This window comes from Coregonus clupeaformis, unplaced genomic scaffold (genome assembly GCF_020615455.1).
Source record: "Coregonus clupeaformis isolate EN_2021a unplaced genomic scaffold, ASM2061545v1 scaf2268, whole genome shotgun sequence".
Classification (NCBI taxonomy): Eukaryota; Metazoa; Chordata; class Actinopteri; order Salmoniformes; family Salmonidae; genus Coregonus; species Coregonus clupeaformis.
The window spans coordinates 1-19,786 of record NW_025535722.1 but is presented as its reverse complement, the minus strand read 5'-3'; the positions used below and the strand labels follow the sequence as shown (position 1 = coordinate 19,786).

The following is a 19,786-nucleotide window of genomic DNA, read 5'->3' as shown; positions in this document are numbered from 1 at the left end:
AGGAATGAAAGAGAGAGAGAAACATATTGGAGGATGTGTGGCAGATGCAGTTTGTCCATGCCCAAGCGCTATACTGTATGAGTGTTTAGGTTGTCTTTGTAACCCACCCACCTCCTTTTCCTTTTCTATCCCTTTCCTACCCTCTCTCCCCTTCCATATAGTTTTTGCCATTATCACCAGTTGCTTTATAAGTTGTTCTTTGTGTAGCAAATCACACGATTTTGTGTAAGCAAACACAAAAAAATATTACCTGCAGCAGCATTGACTGTCGTTGGTTTACATGTAGTTGTAAAATGCACATGTATTCTGAATTCACCTCAGTGGTTTACAATGTATTTATACTTTTTTTTTTTTCATTTGTCAAATGTGTTGCTTGTGAAATCACCAGAAATATTTTAGTCATTTAGCAGACACTCTTATCCAGAGCAACTTACATGAGCAATTAGGGTTAAGTGCATTGCTCAAGGGCACATCGACAGATTTTTAGTCGGCTCTGGGATTCAAACCAACAACCTTTCAGTTACTTTCCCAACTCTCTTAACCGCTAGCGTACCTGCCGCCATCCAGGGTTTATACACATCATTGGGTCTGATACACCTCAGCTGTCAGGGGGAGGAGAAAGTTGTGATTAACTCAGGAAATGTATTATTCATAGAATTCAAATTCATTACAATGCATTTATTTTTGTTTGTTTATCATCGAGAGGGGCATAACGTGACAGTTTTCTTTGTTGCTTTTCTGGATTAAGTACACTTCCGGAATGGACCCTTTCATTTTCCATGTAATGTGGCAGGTAGACGTTTATTAGTCTTGTCCTTGATGCAGAACAGAGCAATTTCTGCTAGATGAGCCAGCTGCAAAGTCAAAATTGGCTAAATTGTAAAATTCATGAAAACAAACATTTGCTTTGTTTATTTTTTGGGGTTTAAAATCCGATGTAATGACTTTGTGGCTGTGTCAGCTAGTGACCACTCTGCAGAGCTGCCTCCAGAATAAGATTCATTAGGAAAAAAGCTAACCTGCTGTAATGCGGGGGGCATTGGTTGTGTCGGTCATGCATGTGGAGGTGTGAGAGGGGGAGAGGCTTAGGGTGGCAGTCAGCACATGGTGTTCTGTTTAATGTTTTGGCCATGCTTAGAAGTCCACCCACACACAACCACTTTCTCGCTCTCGCTCTCTCTCTCCTCTCTCTCTCATACTAGGCCACAGTATTACTGGATTAGTACAACAAGGGACATCTCAGGATTTTAGAGGGGGAGGATGGGCGCTCGGGTTCACCCACACAAAAATGCACATTTATTGATAACCTAACGTTTGCCCTTTCTCAAGCGGACAAATGGGGACTGGTGGGTTGGAGGGAGTGTGGTTGTGTGGGACCAGAAGTCCCCACAAGAATAGTAAATGAACAACATTTGACCAACTGGGGACATTTTGTTGGTCCCCACAAGCAGTGGTGTAAAGTACTTAAGTAAAAATACTTTAAAGTACTACTTAATAGTTTTTGGGGGTATCTGTACTTTACTTTACTTTACTATTTATATTTTTGCCAACTTTTACTTTTACTCCTAAAGAAAATTATGTACTTTTCAGTCATTTAGCAGACGCTCTTATCCAGAGCGACTTACAGTTAGTGCATACATTATTTATTTTTTTCATACTGGCCCCCGTGGGAATCGAACCCACAACCCCTGGCATTGCAAGCGCCATGCTCTACCAACTGAGCTACACGGGGCTACACGGGACTTTTACTCCATACATTTTCCCTGACACCCAAAAGAACTTTTGACAGGAAAATGGTCCAATTCACACACTTATCAAGAGAACATCACTGGTCATCCCTCCTGACTCACTAAACACAAATGCTTTGTTTTAAAATTATGTCTGAGTGTTGGAGTCTGCCCCTGGCTATCCGCCAATAAATAAATAAAATAAAATGTTGATTAATATAAGGAATTTTAAATGGTTTATACTTTTACTTTTACTTTTGATACTTAAGTACATTTGAGCAATTCCATTTACTTCTGATACTATATTTAAACCAAATACTTTTAGACTTTTACTCAAGTAGTATTTCACTGATACTTGAGTCATTTTCTATTAAGGTATCTTTACTTTTACTCAAGTATGACAATTGAGTACTTTTTCTACCACTGCCCACAAGGTCAAATGCTATTTCTAGGGCGTTTAGAGTTAAGGTTAGAATTAATGTTAGGGTTAGAATTAGGTTCAGGGTTAGGAGCTAGGGTTAGTTTTAGGGTTAGGGTTAGGGTTAGGAGCTAGGGTTAGGGTTAGGAGCTAGGGTTAGGGTTAATGTTAGGATTATGGTTACGGTTAGGGTTAGGGTTAGGTTTACGGTTAGGGGTTAGGGAAAATTTGATTTTGAATGGGACTGAATTGTGTGTCCCCACAAGGTTAGCTTTACAACACTGTGTGTGTGTGTGTGTGCGTGTGTGCGTGTGTGGGTGCTTGTGTGTGTGTGTGTGTGCGTGTATGGGTGCGTGCGTGGGTGTTTGCGGCTAAACAGAAGGAAGTTTCCATATCTCCTTCCCTCTCTCGCTCTCTCTCTCTCTGTGTGTTTTGATGACTCCTATGGGAAAGCACTGTTCTGTGACTCAGCCACCAGTAAACTAGTAAACAAACACAGAGCTGGAGATGCATGAAGAGTCACACTTCCCCTCTGAGAGTTTGGCCCTAGACTGCTATGTATGCATCAGCTCTCTCCAAACACACAGGCATGACACCCCCTGGCACACACACACTTCCCTGAAGACACAATCTATTGCCAAGACACACACACACTGACAGTCCCAAAACAGTCCCTCCTCATGGACCTGGGACTGAACTCTTCCCTATACAACTAAGTCCTAGACTTCATGAAGGGCCGCCCCCCAGGTTGTGAAGGTAGGCAACATAACCTCTTCGACTCTGATTCTCAACACAGGTGCCCCACAAGAGTGCATCCTCAGCCCCTCCTGTACTCCTTGTATACCCACGACTGCGTGGCCTCACACAGTTCCCCGGGGGCGAGGAGCACAGCAGAGCGCACAGCAGAAGATGGTGAACGCAGTTCTCCAAACGTGCCTCTCCACCCTCACTGGGAAGTCGGCGCAAGAGGTCGGTTTCGCGCGCCAGGCACGTGGAGCTCCTGCTGGTCGCAAACAAGTCCATGAGAAGGAGAAGGGGCTGGAGGTGTCCAAGAACGCAGCCGCCACGCTCAAGAGCTTCTGCAAGTGGCAGAACCAGCAGAACCCACTGGACGACGACAACCAGCACCACCACGATGCCACCATCCTCTTCCCCTCCTGTACTCCTTGTATACCCACAACTGCGTGGCCTCACACAGTTCCCACTCCATTATCAAGTTTGCTGATGACACAAGAGTAGTAGGTCTGATTACCAACAATGACGAGATGCCCTACAGGGTGGAGGTAGGCACTCTGATGGCGTGGTGCCAGGTAAACCACCTCTCCCTCAACATCAGTAAAACAAAGGAACTGATTGTGGACTTCAGGAGGAACCAGGCTGGGCATGCCCCCATACTCATCAACGGGGCCGCCGTGGAGACAGTCAAGAACGTCAAGTTCCTCAGCGTACACATCTCAGAGGAGCGGAAATGGTCAAACCACATGGACACCGTGGTGAAGAAGACACGACAGCGACTCTTCGACGTCAGGATCCTGAAGAAATACCTCCCGCACAGAAAGAGAAAGACGTGTGCTCAGCATTGTGAACATAGGACAGGACACACACACCTTTTTGAGACAGTTGAACTGTGAGAACTTCTATTCTGAAAATTCCATAAATTATCCATCTCTACAGTTGTACAATTCTGACTTCAGACACTCTCCAGCCCACTGTTACAGTTTCCCCTTCAATTATTAAAAGAGCCACACTTAGAACCTTTAAAAATAACAGGCAGGTGTTAAATACACCATTTAAATGCTGAGATAGAGTGCTATTTTCTATTTGGCCTACTATAACAAGAACGGAAGCTTATGAGTTGTGGTGGTGGCTGGTGTTGTTGTTATTGTTGACATTGTGTGGCTGCTAGTAGTGATGATGTCACGCTTGAGTGAAATGACCTCCAATAGACCCACACAGAGACCAGAGTGAATGCCCCTGCTCCCATCGCACAAAAGCCGTTATTCTGTACAGTGAGTAGGCTAAACCCGCGGGCGACTGGGGTATCTGGAGCGTTGTAGCATAGCGCTGGTTTTCTATAGCAGTCCATAGAGTGACTCCTTGTGACTGTAAATGACGGCACGTTTTTTTTTTATATCTCCTTCCAAAACACGAGTGTATTTTTTTCAATCTCACAAAGGAAGAAGATTTTGAGGGATGACCCCTTCGAATTGAACCCTTGCGCGCGATCATATTTAGACGACACACATGCTCGCGCGTTTAAAAAAGGCACACGACATACACTGCTACGCTCTTGCTGTCCCAACTAGTGGGAAGGCTGAAGATGGGTGACATTACAGAAAAATGCTTTGTTCTAGTACTCCTTTACACTCCTGTTTGCGTCTCGGCGCCGGGGACAGGGCCAAAAAGTGGAGTTGAGTGGGGCGGCAGACTCCGAAGCCTCCCTGCACTTGACTTTGCTTTGATTTCGGCAGACACGAGAACGCAGCAGAGAGAGAGACGATGGGGGTGGTGTGGAGAGTGAGTGCAAAGGGGCAGGACTTTTTTTCTCTCCTCTATTAAGAGGAAACTTTGTGTTTTGTTCTCCAAGTTCAGCTCAGTCCTCAAGCCGGTTTCTCCGCTGGTCCTTTCTTCCATCTCCGCTGTGTATTTTCTTCCATTCCCTCCGATGCCTTAATTTTTCTGCGTTTTTACACTTTTCATGGAAATTCTGGATATCGAGACCATGCGCATTCAAACGGGACCTGTTCTGAAAATTGTTTGTTCTTCGTTTCCATGACTGTTTTAGTTGGAATATAAATGTTTCACCGTGCACTGCTTGTTTTGGGGTAAAGATGACCGGTGTCTTTTGTGCTTTTGCTGGAGGCATGTTGGTGTTTCTTTTGCTGTGCATCGTGGAGTTGCATACGGGCTGCGATGCCGTGCTCGCCGCGGGTCTCACCACTTTCAGGGCTTTCGCTCCACCTGCAAAAGAGGGTGTTATGCAGAACGTCGATCGGATTTACCATGGGGGTGGGAAGGTTGGTTACCTGCTCTACATGGATGGGAGAAGGTTTCAGTTAGATATGGAGAGGGATGAGTCCATTTTGTCACATCACTTCAGTCCGAAATATGTGATGAACCTGATGGGGGCGGGAGAAGGCGCCGCGCCTTTGAACCGGGAGTGTGTTTACCGGGGAACCGTGGACTCCAACCCCGAGTCCCTGGCGGTTTTCAGCCTCTGTGGTGGGGGTCTAGAGGGCTTTTTTCGCGTTGGAAACACGCGCGCTACACAATCACCCCCTCATCCGAACCAAGGGACACGATAACGACGAGCGTTCGCTGCAGGACAAGGCTGCGGAGAGCGCCCTCCACTACTTCACGCGGGAGAGCTTCAGCTTCGAAGCCATGCCTGTGAGCGAGAGCTGTGGGACCAAGGGAGGGCGCGGGGCGCATGGATGCATCGAGGAAACACCATCGTAAGGGCCGAGGGAAAGGAAACGCGACCGGCACGATGTCACCCTGGACGGGGGCAAGGAGCGCAGAAGATGGTGGACACAGTTCTCCAAACGTGCCTCTCCACCCTCACTGGGAAGTCGGCGCAAGAGGTCGGTTTCGCGCGCCAGGCACGTGGAGCTCCTGCTGGTTGCAGACGAGTCCATGTCCAAGAAGTATGGCGAGGACCTGCACCACTACCTGCTCACGCTGGCCTCCATCGCTTCCAAGTTGTACAGCCATGCCAGCATCGAGAACCCCATCCGTCTGTCCGTTGTGAAGGTGGCCATCGTCACGGAGAAGGGAGAAGGGGCTGGAGGTGTCCAAGAACGCAGCCGCCACACTCAAGAGCTTCTGCAAGTGGCAGAACCAGCAGAACCCACTGGACGACGACAACCAGCACCACCACGACGCCGCCATCCTCTTCACCAGGCAGGTAAATAAATAAAGAAACCCATAGAGTCCGACTCGCACTCCCCCCCATCACCTGGCCAACACACACATACCACTGCGCGCCAGGGCCATTCCCTTCCCACTCACCGGACTAGAGCGCATTTTACACTCAGGTGTTACGCCAAGCATGACGCCAGTGTTTGTTGTTATTATGGTACTGCATGCGTTTCTGTACTCGTACCTGTTATTCAGGAGAGTCATTTGGAACCAAAATATGTTTATTACATTGTTGTTATCAAGCGGAAATCTGCTTCGGTTTAGTGTTACCAAATTGAGGGCGTGTGCCTCTCTCTCTCTATTTCTCTCTCTGTGTCTTGCACACCCTCCCTCCTCTCTGTGGGCTCTCGCGCGTGTCTTATAAAAGAGCGTTTCCTCCGCTTGTGTTTTTCTGGGCAGCCTCCTCTGTCTCAGACTCTCCCAGTCCCCTGACAACCAATGTCTCGAGCCCTTGTGATCTCTCGCACCAGCTGCGCACGCACATTCTTCCAGGGTTGAAGGGATGTAGTTTAAATCAGCTGCTGGTTAGAGTTCAGAATGTTTCTCTCAACCAGAAACCGCAGCGACTTCAGCCCTATGTATTTCTTCCTTCATTTTTTCCTTCAATTTTTTCCCCCCTACATTTTTTCTCTGAGCAGAGCTGGGGCTGTCAAAAAAGCAACCACATCTACCCCTCTGAAAACCAATAGCCTACATTGACCAAGACCACACTCGTTTATACAAGATCTCATGGTTTTACCAATTTAACTTCAGATTCTGACCTATATCCAAGCTTCTCCAAACATCAAATTTCGAAGTTGCTCCAAATGTCAAATTTCGAATTGTTTTTGGCACCCTGAGTTGACTCCTCCTGCTCAGCATCTTTCCATTTCTGCAAACATTACATTTCGAAGTTAATGGTTTTGGATAGGGTTAAAACATTAGGCCTTCATTCCAAATTGTTAAATTAAGGGTTAAAATTAGTGTCTACCACAGAGATTGAACATATGACCAATGGATCCAAATCATGGGATTATGATGGTAATAGCGCTCACTGTTGCCCCCTAGTGGCCAGTTGTGAAGGCATTTCGGAAGTCCTCAGGACATGGACATACCTCCAATTTCCGAAGTCAATCTTGAGCACACACACACATATATCTAAAAACAACTAAGCTCTGTGCATTTTTCACCCCTCTGGTGTGGTTTCTTAGTCCGTCGGCTGTGGTTGAGGTGTCAGGTGTCTTTCTTGCCTCAGGATTGTGGTGCGTGTAATGAAATAATGCAAGGTCTTGTGCTAGAGACGGGTGCCAAAACCAGGGAATACCGAGGTAACTTATGTTGGCACCGGTGCCCGGGTGGATCCTGTTGCCAGCGCCACGTGAGCATACCTGGGCTTGGCAGGTTGGCAGAGCACGGTGTGCCAACTATTACCACCACCACCTGCATGGTCATGGACCTCCCACCCACTTGGCAGTGCATCCCCTCTGTGTCACCTGCGGGGTTAGGGGTGGCATGGTTGGCACAGTGGTTGGCACAACGGGCACGGAGATACCTGGCGCTGGCACTACCCAGGGGCAAGTGTCAGGTCATAACAACAGTAACAACTCCATAGCATAACAACATAATAACACCTGCAAGGTGTTTGGAGTGGGTCATGACTTATCAAAAGGTCAAAGGTCAGTGAACCCCCTCAGCCAATAGGATTTGAACTCTGATTCCGTGATTGGCTGTAGTGTTAGATCACTGTATCTTTAAAACACAACCCTTCCATTCAGTTGTCTTTCATTGCTGTAGCTTGTTATCAAAGAAGTCAGTGTCGTAGTTTGGGTGAGTCACGCTCATTCAATGGAAGTCAAATCCATAATCAGACTGCATTCTCACAGTCAGAGACGAGACCCATCCATTCTTTAGCGATGTAGAGGGGGGAGTTTATTGGAACATGGGGTTATTCATGCATGGGTCCAATTACTCCAGTCCCAACACCCCCCGTGTCCTGAGTGAGCTGACCCGTGTGCCATTGTCACCGGGCTCTTTGCATGCCGCACCAGGACAGAACAAGAGACACATTGAGGGGACTCTGTGTGTGTATGCATTTATATGTGTGTGCATTTGTGTGTGCGTGGGTGCGTGCATGCGCGTGTGTGTGTATGTGCGTGCCTGTGTGTGATTATTAGGTGTTACGTCACAGTGTGACCGGACGCATGACTGCTCTTGCCAGAGTCCAGGACAGTACACAAAGCCTCACTGTGAGGAGAAGAGCTCTCTACTGACAGAACATAGAGCAGGGATCATCGACTAGATTTAGCAGCAGGCCAATTTTTTTCTTGAGCGGATGGTCAGGGGCTGGGACATAATTGTAAATAATTTGTCAACTGCAAATTGACCGCAAGAAGCCCAAACAGATACAACATTTGACTTAAACATAATCATTTCAAACCTTGCTTACATTTGTATACGATCACATACAGTTGAAGTCGGAAGTTTACATACACTTAGGTTGGAGTCATTAAAACTTGTTTTTCAACCACTCCACAAATGTCTTGTTAACATACTATAGTTTTGGCAAGTCGGTTAGGACATCTACTTTGTGCATGACACAAGTAATTCTTCCAACAATTGTTTACAGACAGATTATTTCACTTATAATTCACTATATCACAATTCCAGTGGGTCAGACGTTTAAATACACTAAATTGACTGTGCTTTTAAACAGCTTGGAAAACTGAAGAAAATGATGTCATGGCTTTAGAAGCTTCTGATAGGCTAATTGACATAATTTGAGTCAACTGGAGGTGTACCTGTGGATGTATTTCAAGGCCTACCTTCAAACTCAGTGCCTCTTTGCTTGACATTATGGGAAAATCAAAAGAAATCAGCCAAGACCTCCACAAGTCTGGTTCATCCTTGGGAGCAATTTCCAAACGCCTGAAGGTACCACCTTCATCTGTACAAACAATAGTATGCAAGTATAAACACCATGGGACCACGCAGCCGTCATACTGCTCAGGAAGGAGACGCGTTCTGTCTCCTAGAGATGAACGTACTTTGGTCAAAAGTGCAAATCAATCCCAGAACAACAGCAAAGGACCTTGTGAAGATGCTGGAGGAAACAGGTACAAAGTATCTATATCCACAGTAAAACGAGTCCTATATAGACATAACCTGAAAGGCCGCTCAGCAAGAAAGAAGCCACTGTTCCAAAACCGCCATAAAAAAGCCAGAGTACGGTTTGCAACTGCACATGGGGACAAAGATCATACTTTTTGGAGAAATGTCCTCTGGTCTGATGAAACAAAAAATAGAACCGTTGTGCCATAATGACCATCGTTATGTTTGGAGGAAAAAGGGGGGTTGCTTGCAAGCCGATGAATACCATCCCAACCGTGAAGCACGGGGTGGCAGCATCATGCTGTGGAGGTGCTTTGCTGCAGGAGGGACTGGTGAACTTCACAAAATAGATGGCATCATGAGGAAGGAAAATTATGTGGATATATTGAAGCAACATGTCAAGACATCAGTCAGGAAGTTAAAAGCTTGGTCGCAAATGGGTCTTCCAAATGGACAATGACCCCAAGCATACTTCCAGTTGTGGCAAAATGGCTTAAGGACAACAAAGTCAAGGTATTGGAGTGGCCATCACAAAGCCCTGACTTCAATCCTATAGAAAGTTTGTGGGCAGAACTGAAAAAGTGTGTAGAGCGAGCAAGGAGGCCTACAAACCTGACTCAGTTACACCAGCTCTGTCCAGGAGGAATGGGCCAAAATTCACCCAACTTATTGTGGGAAGCTTGTGGAAGGCTACCCAAAACGTTTGACCCAAGTTAAACAATTTAAAGGCAATGCTACCAAGTACTAATTGAGTGTATGTAAACTTCTGACCCACTGGGAATGTGATTAAATAAATTAAAGCTGGAAATAAATCATTCTCTCTACTATTATTCTGACATTTCACATTCTTAAAATAAAGTGGTGATCCTAACTGACCTAAAACAGGGAATTTTTACTAGGATTAAATGTCAGGAATTGTGAAAAACTGAGTTTAAAGGTATTTGGCTAAGGTGTATGTAAACTTCCGACTTCAACTTTATATCTCTCTATTATGCGTGATAATAATATTTCCTAAATTAAAATCACTTGGAGTTGATTTGCTGGTGTTTTTACAGTTCATGTCCAACAATAACAAAAGTAATACAAAAAAAACGTTAGTTTTTTATTCAGAAAACTTGGGGGGCCTGTCACGCCTTGACCTATAGAACTCTAGTTAGTTTGGTCAGGGCGTGCATGTTTAGTATCTATGTTATGTTTTCTATGTGTAGAATCTAGGTATTGGTTTTCTATGTTTGGCCGGGTGTGATTCCCAATCAGAGACAGCTGTCGCTCGTTGTCTCTGATTGGGGATCATACTTAGGTAGCTCAGTTGCCTACTGTGTTTGTGGGCTCTTGTTCCGTGTATGAGGCTTTTGTGTTTAGCCTGAGGACTTCACGTTACGTTGTTTTGTTGTTTTTGTTCGTGTGTTTATTTTATAAAATAAACATGTATGCATTTCACGCTGCGCCTTGGTCTGACCCGTCCTTCAACGTCCGTGACAGGGCCAAATAAAATTGGCCTGCGGGCATGCCAGTTCACGGAACCCTGACATAGAGAGATAGAAAGAGCCCAGAAAGAATCAACTTGAAATAGCCAAGAAAACATAACTAATTACATGAATATGCAGCATGGAAATATTCAACATAAATATTACATCCTAGAGATGATCATGTTTGTTGTAGACTCTTACTTTGATTGTTCCCTCAGGCACTAGGACATACATGTTTAAGGTTTCCTTATTGCCAGAGAGAGAGGGAGAGAAAGAAAGATAGAGGGGGCTAGAGTGATATAGAGAGGAGAGAGGTAGAGAGGACACCGAGAAAGAGAGAGGGAGCGAGAGTGTGTGTGGACTCTGAGAAAGAGATAGGTAGAGAGAGATGGACAGAGGGAGAACTCTGAGAACGAGAGAGTGTGTATGCAGAGAGCCAAGAAAGCATAGAAATGCTAGGCTACATCTCCTTTTTGTTGAAGGTTACGTATTTGTTGAAGATTAAGGGCACATATTCGCGAAACGTCCCAAAGTAGCACTACTGATCTAGGATCAGATCCGCCCTCTTATTCTTTATGTGAATAATGAGAAGTTCAATTATTGTTGTCTCTATGTTAAAGCACAGTACCCTGCAAATGTCCTTGATAGTTTCAACAGACAGACATGTCACCCCAGTGGTGCGCAGCCCAGTGGCTTGCTCAAACCAATAACACCTAGGTCATTATCACTTTATACACAAAACACACATGACAATCACCTTATGCAGGTGCCGGGTCTGAAAAGTTCATTCATGATCTGTGATGCAGAGTAGCCTATCTCACGCTGTTACTAGGTGGCAATGGCACGTAACAAGATGTTCCTGACCAATCACGTGGACCGAGCGATGGGTCGAAAGTTGAATGGCAGAGTTTATATAAGCATGAAATATAGGACCTGTGAAATACCCCAGTCTGTTATAACAAACAGAGGAGCTATAGGCCTACCTATGGGAGGAGAGGATCGGGAAACTCAGACACCTTAAACACATGCGCGCATGTTCGCACACATGCATACACACACACACACACACTTTAAGCAGACACACAATGTACACACAGTACACACACACAATGTAAAAGCACACACACACACACACTGAATGCAGAAACACTGTAAGCAGACACGCACACACACATACTGTAAACACACACTCTCACACATACACACTCACAACAAACATGAGCGAAGAGGAGAAGAGACAGGAGAGCACATAGGACATGCTCTGTTCAAATCGAATAATACACATGCGTACATACTAAATTCTCCACAGCAAATATGATAGAGTGTGTGCATGTGCACTGGAGTTGGAATGATAGAGTATGGATATATGGATGTTTTGGAAGGGGGTCTGTCTGTTGCTATCTGATTTGTTCAGTAGACAAAACAATGCCATGAACTTAAATGACCAGCTAGCAGTTAAGGTCTGGGACGGTATCCTACCTCTGGAATGACAATCACAGTCTCTCTGATAGGCTGATATGGTTGTATATGAAGGATACTATCATGTTATTGTAAAGGTAACCGCTTAAATGTGTGTCATAGGTCACTGGGCCAGGAGTTTTGTCGGGACCATCGGGGCCTGACTAGCCTAGTACCATTGCCATTTAATAGGCTAATGTCACTCTCACCGATGATTGGCAGGCCATTCATTTCACGGATAATTGACTCTTACATTGTTGACCCTGATTTCTGAGTGACAAGTTGTTGTGGTTAGTCTCTCTGGACTCTCTCCATGATACAGTATTAGCAGTGTTTGTGCGTGCATGCACACTAACGCTACAAACTGACAGTGTGTGTGTCTGTGATTGACACTCTCCTTTACTCAGAGTGGCAGTGTGTTTTTCGAACGCAGCTAGGGTGTGTTCCCCTGGTTGACCCGAGACTCACACACATGCGCGCAGGTGCATGTCACACACACACAAACACACCCTTACTCACTTTCTCACACAGACACACGCAGTCTTCTTATATGATCATCTACTGACCTAAATACCTTACCACCAGTGCTGAGGTTATTTTGCTCATTATTTCCAGAACTGCCCAATCCCTCCATTCTTTCCTCCTCTCTTTTCATTTCCTCCATCCTCCCATCCCTTTCCCCAGGTGTCTGATTCCATAACTTTATTTATCTTGCTCTCTCTTTCTCGCCCTCCCTCTTTCTTTCTCTCGCTCACGCTCTCATATGTCTGTGAAAGCCCCTTAGGAGAAAAGGGAAAATACCAAGCTGAGAACACACTGGAGAGCGGGAGGGAGAGGAGAAAAAAGAGAGACAGAGGGAACATGAGAGAGACAGGGACAGAGTGAAAGTGAGAGAGACAGAGGGAACATGAGAGAGACAGGGACAGAGTGAAAGGGGGAATGGGAGGCAGAGAGAGTTTGGGACAACAAGTTAAAGTGAACAAAAGATAGTGAAAGTGAGAGAGAAAGAGAGACAATGTCCCTCCTGATTGGCTAGTGAAATTAACTCTTTCTACAATGTCCCTCCCGAATGGCTAGTGAGATTAACTCTTTCTACAACAGCGTCCTCGGGACCTCGGGACCCCAAGGGGTGCACATTTTGGTTTTTGCCCTAACTCTACACAGCTGATAAAAATTATCAAAGCTTGATGCTTAGTTGATTATTTGAATCAGCTGTGTAGTGGAGGTCAAAACCCAAAACATGCACCCTTTGGGGTCCGAGACTAGTCTGGAAACCCTGTTCTACAAAATCCCTCCCAATTGGCTAGGGAGATTAACTCTTTCTACAATGTCCCTCACGATTGGCTAGTGAGATGAACTCTTTCTACAATGTCCCTCTCGATTGGCTATTTCATCTGATAGTGACAACGAGGAGTTCAAAACACAACTCTCCATCTACACACACATCAGGGGGCAAAATCTTAACGATAACTAACACAATGCATTTAGTGGAATGCAATCGGACTGGACTGTATTTGACTTTGTTTTTATGTCTCCTTCAGTAAGTAGGGGACTTTCTCTTTTAAGAGTTTCTGTCTAAAGCAACTGTGTCCGAAATGGCACCCTATTCCCTACATAGTGCATTACTTTTGACCAGAGCCCTAAGTAGTTCACCATATAGGGAATAGGCACTAATGGCCCAATGGACCCTGGTCAAAAGTAGTGCACTATGTAGGGAATAGGGTGCCATTTCGGACGCGGTCAGAGTTTGTGTCTAGAGTAAGTGTATGAGGCGTTCCCCCCTGTTGGTCATGTGTTGGAGAGCCCAGAACAGAGAACGAGACGGGTTTGTTCCTAAAGTGTTCCATCCGAAAGCAGTAAATACACACCCCAGAGAGTCTCTCACACACGGCACAGCGGACCTGTCAACATCACTTAACAAGGGATTCATCCTGTCCCCAGGGTGTGTGTGGGAGGGGGGCCTGGGGTGGTGGGTGGGGAGGAGAGGAGTGTGTGTGTGTGTTTGCCCTCGCGCACGCCCCTTATCTCATTCATACATGACACGTGTCCTTTTACATTAAACAATGTACACACTGTATGTATACTGTGAGAGTGTGTGCGTTTGTGTGTGTGCACGCTTGCATGCCTGTGTGTGTCTGTGTGTGCATGCATACTTGTGTGTCTGCATGTGTGTGTCCACGTGCGTGCATGTGTGTGTGTGTTTCTGAGAACGAGAGAGTCGATGGCATAGGGACACAGTGTTTGAGTGACTGATTGATTCCTCTACACAGCAGAGTAGCTTCAATCCCTCTGGGCATCATCTGTATAGATCTGTGTGGGAGCTGGAACACTGGTCAATACACAGTACCTTATAAAAGAGAGAGAGGAGAGAGAGAGAGAGAGAGAGAGAGAGAGAGAGAGAGAGAGAGAGAGAGAGAGAGAGAGAGAGAGAGAGAGAGAGAGAGAGAGAGAGAGGTGAAGAAATAGAGTGAACTCAAAGCATCAACAATTTTGGGTCAAATAAGGTCTATTGACATCTGATCTTCTCTCATTTGTCATCTGTAAGCTATCCAGCTTGTCCTTGCATTGTCTGTGTTTTGGTGTGTGTGAGTCCTACAGTATATGTGTGTGTTCTACCTATACACTAACTTATTTCACCCTTTACACTAACTTATTTCACTAACTCATTTCACCCTTTCCACCAACCCATTTGCTTGTGCCCCCTGTATAGGACCTGTGTGGGCACCTACTCGTGTGACACACTGGGCATGGCCGACGTTGGCACCATCTGCTCACCAGAGAGGAGCTGTGCCGTCATAGAGACGACGGACTCCATGCCGCCTTCACAGTGGCACCACGAGATAGGTGGGCACCGTTCACACACCTGCATACACACATACACACCTGCCATTTTTAGTGTACGCAAGCACATGCAAACACATCCAAACTTTATTGCTATCACTGTCACCAGGGGTCTCTTCATGTCCCCAAGTCCAGAGCAGACTCTGGAAAACGCACAGTACTACATAGAGCCATGACTACATGGAACTATATTCCACATCAAGTAACTCAAGCGAGCAGTAAAATCTGATTTAAGAAAACAGATACAACTACAGTTTATGGAACGAAGCGGACTGTGAAGAGACACAAACACAGGCACACACGCATACGCACACACGCTAACACATGTACATTGTAATGTTGTAATATTGTTGTATTGTGGTATTATACATTTTGTATTGTAGATTTGTAATGATAGAGTAGTGGTGTAATAAAGTGTTGTATGTTGTACTGTTTTATTTATTTTTGTGATGTAGTTGCCTTAATCTTGTTTGGACTCCAGGAAGAGTAGCTGCTGCCTTGGCAGCAGCTAATGGGGATCCTTAATAAATACAAATACAGATACACACTCTCACGAATACAATGCTCATTGTGTAAACAAACACCCCCCCAAAATGATTTGTCTTTCTGTCTGCCTGCCTGTCCATCTCTCTGTCTGTGAACCAAAGGTCACTTGCTGGGCCTGTCCCAGACGACTCCAAGTTCTGCGAAGAGCGTTTCGGCGCCAGCGCGGACAAGCGTCTCATGTCAGTCCATCCTGACCTCCATCGACGCCTCCAAACCCCTGGAGCCGCTGCACCTTCAGCTACCATCACTGACTTCTTTGACGATGGCAACGGTAAGACATGGAGAGGGGGGATGAGAGGAGGAGAGCGGGAAGAATGGCAGGATAGGATAGAGGGGGATGAGAAGAGGAGAGCGGGAGGGAGGAGAGAATGAAATCCAGAAGTATTTTGTGCACTCCAGGCCTAGAGTTGACTAGCCCTGAACTAATGGTTAGGAGGTAACCAAGTCTTAATTGTAAAAGTGAGGAGAATACCTCAATGACTTACTTGGTTAAACATTGAGGGTTGGGCTCACCTACTGTACAGAGTTCATGTGCTGTTGTCTTTGCCAAATTGAATCCAATGTCCCTTCACACCTATCGAGTGGCGGATTAGAATGATCGGAGGTTTGATAAACCAGACAGACAAACAGCCTTTGGCATTGGACACCATGTATACAAAAAAGCAATGCACTGATCTGTCCATCCTCTCATTTTTATATCCTTTCCACTTTCCACTTACCCCTAAACCTTTCTCCTCATTCCATCCTCTCCCCCTCTTCTCCTTTTTCCTCCTCCCCTCTCCCCCTCTACAGCCGAGTGTCTCCTGGACACTCCTCGCCAGCCCATGCTCGGCTCAGAGGAGCTGCCCGGCCAGAGCTACGACGCTGTGCGCCAGTGCCGCCTGGCGTTTGGGCCTGAGTACACAGTCTGCCCGGGCATGGACGTGTGCGCCCGCCTGTGGTGCGCAGTGATACGCCAGGGCCAGATGGTGTGCCTGACCAAGAAGCTGCCCGCCGTGGAGGGCACGCCGTGTGGCAAGGGCCGCATCTGCCTCCAGGGCAAGTGCGTGGACAAGACCCGGAAGAGACACTACTCGGTAAGGACAGGGCGGAGGGTGAGAGGAAGGGAGGGGAGGGAGGGAATGGGAGGCAACAACGCAATAGGATGACAGCATAGACAGAGTGGAAGAGCAGAGTACTACTTTATTATTATTTATTATTCTCTAGAGAGGGAAGGAGGGAAGGAGGAAAGGAGGGGATGGGAAGGAGAGGGAGAGTGTTGAGAGAGGGAATGGGAGGCAAACACCGGATAGGTGCAGTGAAATGTGTTGTTTTACAGGATCAGCCATAGTAGTACGGCGCCCTTAGAGCAAATTAGGGTTAAGTGCCTTGCTCAAGGGCACATCGACAGATGTTCACCTTGTCGGCTCGGGTATTCAAACCAGCGACATTTAGGTTACTCACCCAACACTCTAACGGCTAGGCTACCTGCTGACCAATAGGGTGACAACATAGACAAGTCACTCAATTTATACTACTTGGTGAGAGGAATGAAGGTGTGAGAGAGGGAGGTTTGTAGGGAGAGTGGAGGTAAAGGGGGTTGGGTGTATGGTGGAGTACGGTGAGAGTGCCAACAACAGCAATGAGAGACACTATAACACAAGGAGAGAAGGAATGAGGGAGGGAGTATAGAGAGAGGGAGAGAGAGAATGGGAGGCAGGGATGGAGTTAGGTGAAAGTGTGAATAAGAGCCACAGGAGATATACACTGAGTGTACAAAACATTAAGGACACCTGCTCTTTCAATGACGTAGACTGACCAGGTGAATCCAGGTGAAAGCTATGATCCCTTATTGATGTCACTTGTTAAATCCACTTTAATCATTGTAGATGAAGGGGAGGAGACATGTTAAAGAAGGATATTTTAAGCCTTGAATTGAGACATGGATTGTGTACATGTGTCATTCAAAGGGTGAATGGGCAAGACAAAATATTTAAGTGCCTTTGAATGGGATTTGGTAGTAGGGGCCAGGCTTAGGGCTGTGGCGGTCATGACATTTTGTCAGCCGATGAATGTCAAGCAAATAACTGCCGGTCTCACGTAATTGACCTTCCAAGCATAGCCTACAAGCCACTGATGCAGACCTTTGGAACATCTACATTTAAAAAAGTCTAATAAATCCATGTAATATACAGTGGGGGAAAAAAGTATTTAGTCAGCCACCAATTGTGCCGTTCTCCCACTTAAAAAAGATGAGAGAGGCCTGTAATTTTCATCATGGTACACGTCAACTATGACAGACTAATTGAGAAAATCCAGAAAAATCACTTGTAGGATTTTTAATGAATTGATTTGCAAATTATGGTGGAAAATAAGTATTTGGTCACCTACAAACAAGCAAGATTTCTGGCTCTCACAGACCTGTAACTTCTTCTTTAAGAGGCTCCTCTGTCCTCCACTCGTTACCTGTATTAATGGCACCTGTTTGAACTTGTTATCAGTATAAAAACACCTGTCCACAACCTCAAACAGTCACACTCCAAACTCCACTATGGCCAAGACCAAAGAGCTGTCAAGGACACCAGAAACAAAATTGTAGACCTGCACCAGGCTGGGAAGACTGAATCTGCAATAGGTAAGCAGCTTGGTTTGAAGAAATCAACTGTAGGGAGCAATTATTAGGAAATGAAGACATACAAGTCCACTGATAATCTCCCTCGATCTGGGGCTCCACACAAGATCTCACCCGTGGGTCAAAATGATCAAAGAACGGTGAGCAAAAATCCCAGAACCACACGGGGACGTAGTGAATGACCTGCAGAGAGCTGGGACCAAAGTAACAAAGCCTACCATCAGTAACACACTACGCCGCCAGGGACTCAAATCCTGCAGTGCAGACGTGTCCCCCTGCTTAAGCCAGTACATGTCCAGGCCTGTCTGAAGTTTGCTAGAGTGCATTTGGATGATCCAGAGGATTGGGAATGTCATATGGTCAGATGAAACCTAAATATAACTTTTTGGTAAAAACTCAACTCGTCGTGTTTGGAGGACAAAGAATGCTGAGTTGCATCCAAAGAACATCATACCTACTGTGAAGCATGGGGTGGAAACATCATGCTTTGGGGCTGTTTTTCTGCAAAGGGACCAGGACGACCCGATCCGTGTAAAGGAAAGAATGAATGGGGCCATGTATCATGAGATTTTGAGTGAAAACCTCCTTCCATCAGCAAGGGCATTGAAGATGAAACGTGGCTGGGTCTTTCAGCATGACAATGATCCCAAACACACCACCCGGGGCAACGAAGAGGTGGCTTCGTAAGAAGCATTTCAAGGTCCTGGAGTGGCCTAGCCAGTCTCCGGATCTCAACCCCATAGAAAATCTTTGGAGGGAGTTGAAAGTCCGTGTTGCCCAGCGACAGCCCCAAAACATCACTGCTCTCGAGGAGATCTGCATGGAGGAATGGGCCAAAATACCAGCAACAGTGTGTGAAAACCTTGTGAAGGCTTACAGAAAACATTTGACCTGTGTCATTGCCAACAAAGGGTATATAACAAAGTATTGAGAAACTTTTGTTATTGACCAAATACTTATTTTCCACCATCATTTGCAAATAAATTCATTAAAAATCCTACAATGTGATTTCCTGGATTTTTTTTTCTCATTTTGTCTGTCATAGTTGACGTGTACCTATGATGAAAATTACAGGCCTCTCTCATCTTTTTAAGTGGGAGAACTTGCACAATTGGTGGCTGACTAAATACTTTTTTTCCCTACTGTAGGTGACACCATCACAATAAATCTGTTATTTCTTTTAGACAGGTCTAAAGAAACATGATATGAAGAAAAGGTAGTCTACTTCAGAAGAACAGAATAGCATACTCTGAGTTGTCCTTAAGTTAGGCCCTGATCTGGCTATGCCATATGGCTGCGGGCTACACTAGTTCAATTAGCAGACAATATTTGCTTGTGGCATTATTATATATAATTTTATAGTATGAAGAATACAATTTAACATAGCTGAATAAAATAGAAAGGATATTTTCTCCAAACGATTTGAGGGAGTACGCACATGCGACTATTCTGAATTGAGAGGCTAACAAAGAAATAGATACTCCTAAATGCTTCATTTAGAGTTATTTATGTAACTTTAGTTGTGATACAAATGTTGGGCTATATGTTTAGATTTTTAATACATTCTAAGGCTTCAGTGATGTGACTCTAATGATGATTTGAAAAAAAGTTGCATGAAAGGCATGAGCTCTGCTTTGTTTTTTGGGCAGGCTGTACACACTTCATCATTCACAATTTGACAAGCACTTGATAGTGCCCGAATTTCCCT

The 19,786-nt window shown here is 45.5% G+C and overlaps 2 pseudogenes; both read left to right on the top strand.

Annotated features, from left to right (window-relative positions):
* The window catches only part of LOC123488403, a 43,359-nt pseudogene extending 39,526 nt beyond the window's left edge, over positions 1-3,833 (top strand).
* An 823-nt stretch (positions 3,834-4,656) lies between these two features.
* LOC123488402 lies at positions 4,657-16,543 on the top strand (annotated as a pseudogene).
* Positions 16,544-19,786: the final 3,243 nt, after the last annotated feature.